Genomic DNA, 10,942 nt, shown 5'->3' with positions numbered 1-10,942 from the left:
GCTCGTGCGTGGGTGCGTGGGTGGGGGCGACACTGCCACCCAGCGGAACTCCGGGCAATGACCAGAGCAAACTCGGCTGAGGGAATCAGCAGCGCAGCGCCCCCTCCCAGTGCGGAGGTCGCGGCATGGCCAAGATCACGTGACAACCCGGTCGCCTCTCAGAAGTCACATGACCGGAAACACATGGCGCCGGATGTGAGCAGCTGCAGAAGGAGGAGGTCAGGTATACAGCTGGGAGCCAGAGGTTTGGGTAAGCGGAGGAGGATGTGACCCGGGCGGGAGGAGTTGGTAATGTGTAATTTGATTAACAATCTGCTCTGGGGGGGTAGGTAGGAGAGGAGGAGGAGGAGGAATGTTGTATGTCAGCAAATACTGAGAGGGATGGTGGACATAGGTCGGTGCCACCTCGGGGAAGGGTTAAAGAAAAAGCGTCAATTTAATGGTGATTAAGAAACCAGTTGTATCTATTTACACGTCCACAGATGCATCTTCAGTCATTTCCAGATCAAATATTGGTGCTGCAGGTTTATTCTGTTTCTGTGTAATGAGAAAAGCAGTGCCTAGTTTGACCATTCATTCAGTGGCCTGCCCGAGGTATTGAATACAGAAATAAGGTTCCTCCCACAACAGGTCCTGGGAGGTAGGTTCATGTGATGTGTTCCGTGGTTTATGACCACGTTTGTACTTAAAATCGTTCCTTATCTCCCACTTAATGTAATATGTAGTTACTTTGTCCTTTTCCTGTGCAGATTTGGTTCTGTGTTATCCACTCTGTTCAAGGGAAGATGAAGCCAGAGTGCTGAGATTTTCGTTCTTCACAGTTTTGTCCTTCTGGACTGAGTTCATAAAATAAACTTGTCTTTTGAGAAGTAGGCCTTTATGTCATTAAAAAAACACTTTCGGAAAGGCATTGGATAAAGTGACTCTTGACATGCTTTTCATCAAAGATAAACCCCTGGAATAGAAGGATCAGTGGTTGCATAGATACAAAGTTTGCTGAGTGACAGGCAAGAGAGAGTTACAAATGAGTAAATTGATTGTTTTCCAGACTGGAGGAAAGTCTACAATGGGTACCCCAGGACTCAGACTATGGAACACTGTTTTTCCTTATCTTTACTGATGACTTAGACTTGAGTATGGAGAACACGATTTTTAAAATTTGAAGATGTGAAACGAGGCTAGTGGTTGTCTTTTGGAATGGGAAAACAAGTGCAAGATGAAATTTAATGCAGAGGAGTATGAAGCAATTCATTTTGATAGGAAGACTGAGGAGAGACTATACAAAATATAGGATATAATTTTAATGAGGGTGCAGGAGCAGAGGGACTGGGAGGTGGGCGTGTACAAATAGTTAAAGGTGCTATGACAGATTGAGAAAGCAGTTAGAACATAAGAAATAGGAGTATGAGTAGGCCATCTAGCCCCTTGATCCTGCCCTGCCATTCAATAAGATCATGGCTGACCTGATAGTGGTTCAGTTCCACTCACCCCCCTGCTCCCCATAACCCTTGATTCCCTTATTGATCAAAAATCTATCTACCTGTAACTTAAACACAATTAATGAGGTAGCCTCTACTGCTTCGATGGGCAGAGAATTCCAAAGGTTCACCACCCTCCGAGAGAAATAGTTCCTCCTCAACTCTGTTCTAAATTGACTCCCCCTTATTTTGAGGCTGTGCCCTCTAGTTCTTGTTAATACTGTTAATACAGCAATGGGGTAATGGGCTTTATAAGTCAGGGCACAGATTAGTAAAGCAGGGAAGTTATGATAAACTTACATAAACAGTTGATCAGCCTCAGCTGGAGCATTGTCTCTGTGTCTGTGCATCTAAGATGGATGCAAAGGCATCAGTGGGCGTGCAGAAAGGATTTAATAGAATGGCTGCAGAGATGAGGGACTTCAATCATGAGGATTGCTTAGAGAAGAGAAAGTTGAGTATTTTGATAGACCTGTTCAGAATAACAACAGGTCTGGACTGGATAGATGGGGAGAAATTATAGCAAAAGAGCCAAAGGTGACATGAAAGATGGTGCTGCCATCAATATTTCTTTCTGTATTGAGTAGTTAGGATCTGGAATGCATTGCCTGAGAGTGAGGTGGAAGCAAATTCAATCATGGCTTTCAACTGGGAATTGGATAAATTGCATTGCTACAGGGGAAAAAGTTCAGGAACAGATCAAACTGAGTCACTTTTGCAGAGAGCTGGGATGGTTATACTGGCTAAATGGTGGCCTTCAATGCTAAAATCATTCTATGATTTTTAAGTTCTGATTCATATTGATTGAGGCCACTGGGGAGAACTCGCCTGATGTTCAAATAGTGTTGTTGAATTCTTTGCATTTTGAGAAGTAGCTCTTTTTTATGTCATCAAAAAAAAACACTTTTGGAAAGGCATTGGATAAAGTCCAGGAACAGATCGAACTGAGTCACTTTTCATGAAAGATAAACCCATGCAATTGAAGGAATAGTGGTTGCATAGATACAAAGTTTGCTGAGTGACAGGCAAGAGAGAGTTGCAAATGAGTAAATGGATTGTTTTCCAGACTGGAGGAAAGTCTACAATGGGGCACCCCAGGACTCAAAACTATGGAACACTGTTTTTCCTGATCTTTATTGATGACTTAGACTTGAGTATGAAGAACAAGATTTTTAAAATTTGAAGATGTGAAACATGTGGTGGCTAGTGATTGTCTTTTGGAATGGGAAAGTGCCTTTGTTTAACTTCTAATCTAAAGGACTGTACCTTTGATAGTGTGGCATTATATCATATTGAAGTGTCAATACAGATTTTGTGCTCAAGTCTCTGCAGAAGGGCTTGATCCCATAACATTGATTCAGAGGAGAGTCACCAAGACTAACTCAATATGAAGTTCCCAAATTTTGTTTGAGCCTCTTCCTTGGTAGAATTTTAATCCATAAGTGCCCCCTTTTTCTAAGTGTTTTTGCATAATAATTTTTTAATGTAGATATAAATGGTCATTGTCGTAATCATTGTCAGTCATAGAATCGTAGAACCCTCAAAATGAACCCTCAAATCAAAGAATCCTCAAAGCCAGGCTTTGATTTTTGTTGCTGGTAACCCAAAATGCTTAAACAGCTTTGTCATTTTATTCCTGATGCTGTAAATGTTTGTGTTTTAACATGATGTTCAATCGTGTCTTTGGAACTCACTGGCTGGGAAACTCCTTGTATCTGCTCCCACTTTGCTAATGAGGTAACAGCAGTGAAGCGGAGGAAGATTTGAGGATGATCCTGGCTACTGATAATGAAAGGAAAGCTGCAGGCATTGTCTTGCTTTGGATTGGACATGAGTATGATGGTAGGTGAACAGTCCTCACCAGCTGCAATAGGAATAGGATAGTTTGGTATTGGGGCAGGGAGTAATCAATTGAAGGGTTGCTTTGGATGAGGTAAATGGTGTTTTTCTCTTTACCAAGTTATTAATTTATTTCTCTGTTTAACATGACAAATAACCAGTAACAAAATGCAATCAAGGCAAAATGAACTTTGTGGAAATTACACCTTGCTGGGCAATCAAGTAATTTTTGCTGTGACAGAATTTTAAAGGGCTATTTATTAATTTGTCCTAAATGTCATAACCAAGGATCATGAGGACTTTGATATGGAGACAAAACTGTGTAGCATAGAGCAAAGAATTGTTTAGTGGATTATTGAAGCAAGGCTGGGAGGGGCACTGACTGTTGTTTGTTTATTTCTGTATGTCAGCAGAGACCTCGGGGATTTTCCAAAAATGCCTGAAGTTGCATAACTGAAAGCAATGCATTCAAACCAAGTATTAAAAATTCTCATAAACTGGCTACAGACCAAGTGCTAAAAAATGGGATTAGAATAGATAGATGCTTGATGGCTGGCACAGACTTGATGGGCCAAAGGGCCCCTTTTTCATGCTGTAAAATTCTGAATATATGGAACTATTTTCACAAACATATATTTTGAAGAGAGAGCAGAATCCCAGGTTGAGGCTGCAACACCACCAATGGAGAAATTACATGATGTAGGCATTATCTATTGGATACAGCTAGCACCCGATATGTTGCAATTGAGTTTGGGCAGCTTTCATACATAATATAATATGTTTTATATATATCTTGTATTTATGTTGTAACTTCCATAGTTCTGGGTTGTCAAAAGTGCTTACATCAATTAAGTGTTGTAATCTAGGGAAATGTGGTGCTGGCTTCCAAACAACAGAATCCCACACGATATATATGATTTGTGAATCTGTCCTGCTGGAGCTAATTGAGGCACAAAGAGTAGATCAGGATATACCGAGAATGCCCTATATTTATTGTTGAGTCTTTTATGTTGTCTCAGTTTACAGCCATATCGCATATCTGACACCCTTGAGTATTGCACTCCTTCAGTGCAGCACTGAAGATCAGCCTAGACTATCTACTTAGATGTAGGATCTTCTGACTTGAGCAAGGGTGTTATCTTTCAGACAATGTTGGCAGAGATTAAGTTTCTATCTGATTTCCCCCCACCCCAAGTTTCCTTTTCGAACTACAATTTTGATTTTATTTTGGTATTTTAATTACCCCTAAAAAAAAATTCATGTAGGTACATGTTTCTTGTGTACTTCACAAGCAGTGATCATTTAAAGTTTAATACAGCCCAAGGAGGAAATGTTAGGATTAATGATTAAAATCTTAAGAGGTTGGTTGTAAAGAGTTTTAAGAGGAGATGGGTTTAGGGAGGGCATTGCAAACTTTTGGGCTGAGATAGCTGAAGGCTGTGTCAGTATTGGGTTGAAATTAGAGCAGGGTTAGGGTTCAGAGAGCAGGAGGCGATAGGATTTGGGAAGGATTTTGAACAATAGAATGAGAATTTTCAATTCAAGGTACAAGTGTGGGGGCTGCTGTATGTCAGCAAGCTTGGATGACGGATGTTTAGAACCAGTCCCAGTTAGAACATAGACAGCAGAGTTTTGGACGAACTTATGTATAGGAAGGGTAGCAGTTGAGAGAGCTAGCAGAGCATTTGAATAGCTGAGTCCGGAAGAAACAAACAACTTGATTGAGGGGTTCATCTACAGGTGACCTGAAGTGTGGCCAGAGATGAATGGTATGAAGGAGGTGGAAGTAGTCGTCATTTGTGACGGAGAGGATATGGAGTTGGAAGCTTAGCTCAGTCAAATAAAACTGCTAATCCAGCGAGATTAGTGAAGTCACTATATGATCTCTTAAACAGTCAGCATGTTGGGCTGAATGGCCATTTTCACTATTGCTATGATTTTATGTAGGCAAAAACTTGACAATTAACAATATAATTGCAATTAAAGGGAATAAGCATTTAATTGGGCCCAGTTGAGATAACTATCAATCTTTCTCATTACTGAACTTAAACAAAAGCAAAAAAAATCATGTTTATGCTCAGACTGGGGTAAGCAACAGCTGACATTATTTTCCTTTCTTAATTTTCTGCTTTTTCTGTGGTCTCCAGGCCTCGAATTATCTGAATGGTGCATTAAGATTTTAAAATCCTTCTTGTTCTGAAATCCCTACTTGTCACTCTGTATATCTGTAATCTCCTCCAATTCCACAACCCTCCAATGTACCTCTGTTCCTCTAAATCTGGCCTCTTGCATATTTTGTATTACAATTGTTCCTCCATTGGTGGCTGTACCTTCACTTGCCCAGGTCCCAAATTCTGGAATTCGCTCCTTATACCTCTGCGCCTCATTTTGCTCTTTTAAGATTCTTAAAACCTCTGTCATCTAATCTAATAACTTATATAGCTCAGGTCATACTTCGTTTTCTCCTCTGGGACAGTCCCAAGGATGACTTGCTTCCTGTCTGATTCAACAAGTCCAGTGCATGAGTTGCAGATGGGACAGGTGCTGCTCGAGTGGTTGGGTGGATGAGTTGTTTGGAGATTTGCACGGTCTCTCTGATGCCTTGACTTCACCTCTGTGTGTTTCCAACAAAATCCTTTGATGTGCTTGGTGCCTTCCTGGATAAACCTGCTCCAAATTGGTTGGTCAAAAGCCGGGAACTCCTTTGCGTTGGTGGGGATGTGAACATCTGACCTCATCAGGGTGCTTTTACAGCATCCCTGTAGCGTATCCTCTCTCCTCCTGAGAGATCCCTGCAGCGATTGAGTTGAGTAGAAAGTCACTTCAGGAGTCTTGTGTCAGATAGACAAATGACATGTTCTGCCCAGATGCTGGTTTTGAATGATTGGTGACTCGATGCTGGACAAGTTGGCTTGGGCAAGGACACTGCTATTTGATGACCTTTCTTGCCGGTGGATTTGAAGGCGCTTGCAAAGGCATCACTGCTGGTGCTTATCCAGTGCTTTAAGGTGCCTGTTGTAGTTTGTCCACATCTCCAAGGCGTATAGGAGCACGAGGATCACTGCTGCCAGGCAAATGATGACAGTCTCAGGCTTGAGATTCTGATAGTCAGCTGAGAGGAAAAGAATATTTGACAAAAGGCACATGTATGGTACATTGGAAGCGATGATGAATTCTGTAATCCATGTCTGCCTTGGTCAAGAGGTGGCTCCTGAAATATGGAAATTGGTCCAGGTTTTCCACGATATTGCTGTGGATCTTAAATGATGCAGAGAGGTGTTGCGCTGAGAGCTGGTTGGAAGAGGATCTTAATTTTCTCATGCTTCAGAGAAGGAGTCAACAATAATCTGGAATGCAATTTCTGAGCAAGCACACATAAAAACAGCATGTAAAGTTCCAAGCATTAAGGTTACAGTGATTTTGGTTTTGGATTGAAGGTGGCATAGGGTGGATAGTTTCCCATCTCTCCTGTAGATTACCTCCATGTCTGTAACTAATTTGCTGGCAGTAAGGTGCAGTATTGCAGCAAGGGAAATGAGAAAGAGTTGATGCAATGACACAATGTTGTTTGACCCAGCATTCACTCAGATATAGTTTGTGGTGATTCCATTCATAAGGACCATGGCTTGCACATCAACATAAATTAGGCAAAAGATAATGCCAAATTTCTGAAGACAGTGAAATTTGATGAGGATACTTCATGAGTCTTCATGGTTGATAGTCAAAGGTTTTGGTAAGGTTGAAAAAGGCCATGTACGGAGGTTGGCTTTGATTCTGCCTTTTTTGAATTTGCAACACAGTGAAGATCATATCTGTGGTGGCCCTCGATTGGCAAAAAACAATTCTGCAATGAGTTCCCCACTGGGAGGAGGAGTTTGAGAAGGGTCCTTGCAATCATCAGCCATGTGGCAGACAGGGAGACTCCCCTGTATTTCCTGCAATCTGACTTTGTTGACATTTCATGCTATGTCACATTTAAACTGCATGTTTGTATTTGGAATTTTGCAATAAGTCACAAATATCAGTGTCAATGTGTAAATGGATTTTGGGTTGGTTCCAGCTGGTTATTACATGACATACTGTTTTTCAAATGTTTTTCTTTCCCCAGAAGGCAGTGATCCATACTAGGATTAGTTTCATGAGCTACAGCAGGTATCTGTTATCTCTCTTAAGTGACCATTAGTCATGTGTTGTCCTGTGTCATCCACTGTCAGGAAGTTGCTAGAATCTACAATTAAGGACAGTGATAGAACATAGAACATTACAGCGCAGAACAGGCCCTTCGGCCCACGATGTTGCACCGACCAGTTTAAAAAACAATGACCCACTAACCTAAACCAATCCCTTTTCGTCCATAAACCTATCCACGGATCTCTTAAACGCCCCCAAACTAGGCGCATTTACAACCATAGCAGGCAGGGCATTCCAATCCCTCACCACCCTCTGGGTAAAGAACCTACCCCTGACATCCGTCCTATAACTACCCCCCCTTAATTTAAAGCCATGCCCCCTCATGCTAGCTTTCTCCATCCGAGGAAAAAGGCTATCACTGTCCACCCTATCTAAACCTCTAATCATCTTATATGTTTCAATAAGATCCTCTCTTAGCCGCCTTCTTTCCAGCGAAAACAACCCCAAATCCCTCAGTCTCTCCTCATAGGACCTCCCCTCCATACCAGGCAACATCCTGGTAAACCTCCTCTGCACCTCTCCAAAGCCTCCACATCCTTCCTGTAATGTGGGGACCAGAACTGCACACAGTACTCCAAGTGCGGCCGCACCAGAGTTGTGTACAGTTGCAACATGACGCTGCGACTCCTAAATTCAATCCCCCTACCAATAAACGCCAAGACACCGTATGCCTTCTTAACAACCCTATCCACTTGATTCCCAACCTTCAGGGATCTATGTACACATACACCTAGATCCCTCTGTTCATCCACACTGATGAGCACCTTAAGCTTTCATCTGATCAAGGAGCAGCAGTGTGGAGTTATAGTCAATCTGGTCAAACTTCTTGAAGAGCTGACTGAAAGCACTGGATGGGCAAGCCTGTCTGGATGTTGTTTATATATTCTTCCAGATGACGTCTCTGAAAAGAGACTGAGGTTGATAGAATTGAAGGCAAATTATTGACTTGGTTAGGAAATGGACTGAGTGGCAGAAGGCAGAGAGTAGGAAGAATGCACAGCCAATATAAATAGTGTTCTGCAAGATGTGTCTTGGAGCCTCATTTATTCACTTTATTTGTGAAAGGCTTGGATGGAGTAGAAACATATCCAAGATTGTCAATATGTAAGCAGTGTAGATGGAAGCATAAAAGTTAAATTAATTAAACAAATAAACAAAATTTTGGCAGTTTTGGTCTGATGGCAGTGTTCCGTTAGTGGAAAACACGATTGAGTAGTACTGTATAGTAGCTGCGTGAAACATTGCTTAATGTGTTATTCAAATTTTTGAGATGCTTTGCCTTTCCAGGGTAACTTGTTAGAAGGAATATATATTCATGTGCAGGGTCCCATTTACCAAAAGGATTATGTTCAAGTTTTGAATTACCTCTGGAAGTTTGGAGCACCTAAAGTTGCCTGTTGCAATAATCATGGCAACATCTCGGCCAATTAGTCAGCACCCTTTTCTCTTCCTTTGTCAATTGTTGTGATCATTTGAAATTTGGCATTCATGTATTTGTCCTGATAAGCAAACCTTCGGCAACTTGTATCTTTTCATCAGTATTCAAGTTTTGTATACCAAGTGACTGAATAGATTATGTTACTTTCTAAATGGTTGAAAGCTAGAACAAGTGGAGATTCAAAGAAATCTGAATTTTAGGAATGAGGTTAAGAAAGTACACGGGTGTAAGCTTGGAATATTTCAAGTTCACGAATCACTTAAATGTCACTGGCAGACAGAAAATATTCCCAAAGCTAATGGATTGCTGGCCTTTGTACTGAGGGCACTATAATACAATGGTGCAAAAGTCATGCTTCAGCTATGCAAAGATCTGCTCTGACCACACCTGGTGTACTCAGAGCAGCTCTCGCACTACATTTTGGGAAGGATACATTGCTTATGGAGGGAGTGTGGTACAGATTTACTAGAACGGTACCTGGATTCCAAGGTTTAATTTATAAGGAACAATTTGCAAAACCAGTGTTGTATCCCCTCAAACGCAAGCTCAGATTTGATTTGGTCAAGGTTTTCAAGATAATGAGGGGAATGCTTAGGGCAGATGGAGAGAAACCAATTCTGCTGGTTCAAGAGTCCAGGACTAATGGTCATGGTTTAAAAATTGGAGCCAGATTTCTCAGAAATGAGGTTAGAAAAATACATAGGCTAATGGAAGTTTGGAATGCTTTCACAAATGGCAATCGAGCCCAGGTCAGTTGTTGATTTTAAATCTGAGACTGATACAAATTTATTAAGCAAAAGAATTAAGGGCGTATGAAGCAAAGGCAGATATACAGTAGTGTAACCATGACCTCATTTGAACAGCAGAACAGGTTCGAGGGGCCAAATGGTCTTCTGTTTCTGTAATCTATAATACTGACTATCAGCTGGTTGTTCAGCTGCTAGGCACATTGCTACTGAGTCCAGCATGTACACTTCCAGCAGGGGACATGGTTTACTGCACTGCTGCTTTGACTAAGATCAGTTAATTTAGCCCAGGAAAGGAATTAAATCTTGGACTTTGCTTGTTTGTATAGCTGAGGACTGCACCAGTTTGAGCTGTTGAAGGACAGGCTAGCAATTAATTCAAAACATTTGTGACTAAGTGTTTCAGCATGTTGTGAAGATTTTATTTCAATGAAATTCCAGTGTAGACTGCATTGATTTGATATCCAGCATTCAATTTCACAACCATGTTGGCATTGACATAAAGGTTGTCAGAATAGTTACATAGGCTTTTTCATCAAAGATCTATATTGACCCATTACTGTCATTTACTTTACAGATTAACTTTTACATCATGGTTATTGGAAAAAAAGTTTGTAATTTTTGAAATTGTTGCCAGATGGCTGGGTCAGTAGTCAGACTTATCTTTTTGTTCTAATTTGGTGAGTTCAGCACAGATGGGTGAGTCTGCAAGGGATTTCTATGAATAAAATAAACAACTAATGAAACCATAATAGCTGAGGGACAGGTTTGCAAATGCCCAAGTGTAGGAGTTCCATGTGTGCATAGAAATGCTGTGGGAGTTTTACCAGCTACAGACTTGATGTCAGTATATACAGTATTAATAAGCTTTTCCAGCCAGGATGACTACACTTGCTGGGGCATTGGCTTCTAGAATTTATCTCCCAACATTAGGAAGAACCAGAGCCCACAATGACAGATCTACATATTCATGTTCTTTAGTGAGCCAAGCTTGGGGTTGATTCACTTCCAATCTTAAATGGTACATTGTATGTTGGAATTACTGAATGCCAGAAGGCCTTTGCCATAAATGGCCCAAGTAACTCATTCGCTCTTTTGAATCCTTCTCTCTCCCTGTGCTGTGCCGTTTCATCTAATGTTAATGATGCAATTAAATATTTTGAGGTTTGTGAATGTGAATCATCAATGGTACCTTAAAAAATCACATTCCATATTTTTTCTATTAAAATTAAGTTATGTAGTTACCACTG

At 41.0% G+C, this 10,942-nt stretch overlaps 1 protein-coding gene across 5 annotated transcripts in view; it reads left to right on the top strand.

The window, feature by feature from the left end:
* The first annotated feature begins 185 nt into the window (after positions 1 to 185).
* tgfbrap1 (transforming growth factor, beta receptor associated protein 1) overlaps positions 186 to 10,942 on the top strand; it is a 51,692-nt gene continuing 40,935 nt past the window's right edge. The window contains exon 1 of one of the 5 annotated variants that reach the window (XM_080197165.1): positions 186 to 250. The gene's annotated coding sequence lies outside the window, so the exon portion shown is untranslated. The other 4 variants (XM_080197169.1, XM_080197168.1, XM_080197166.1 and 1 more) reach the window with 4 other exon arrangements.

This window comes from Carcharhinus amblyrhynchos, chromosome 10 (genome assembly GCF_965287045.1).
Source record: "Carcharhinus amblyrhynchos chromosome 10, sCarAmb.v2.hapA, whole genome shotgun sequence".
Classification (NCBI taxonomy): Eukaryota; Metazoa; Chordata; class Chondrichthyes; order Carcharhiniformes; family Carcharhinidae; genus Carcharhinus; species Carcharhinus amblyrhynchos.
This window is presented reverse-complemented; position numbering and strand designations above follow the sequence as displayed.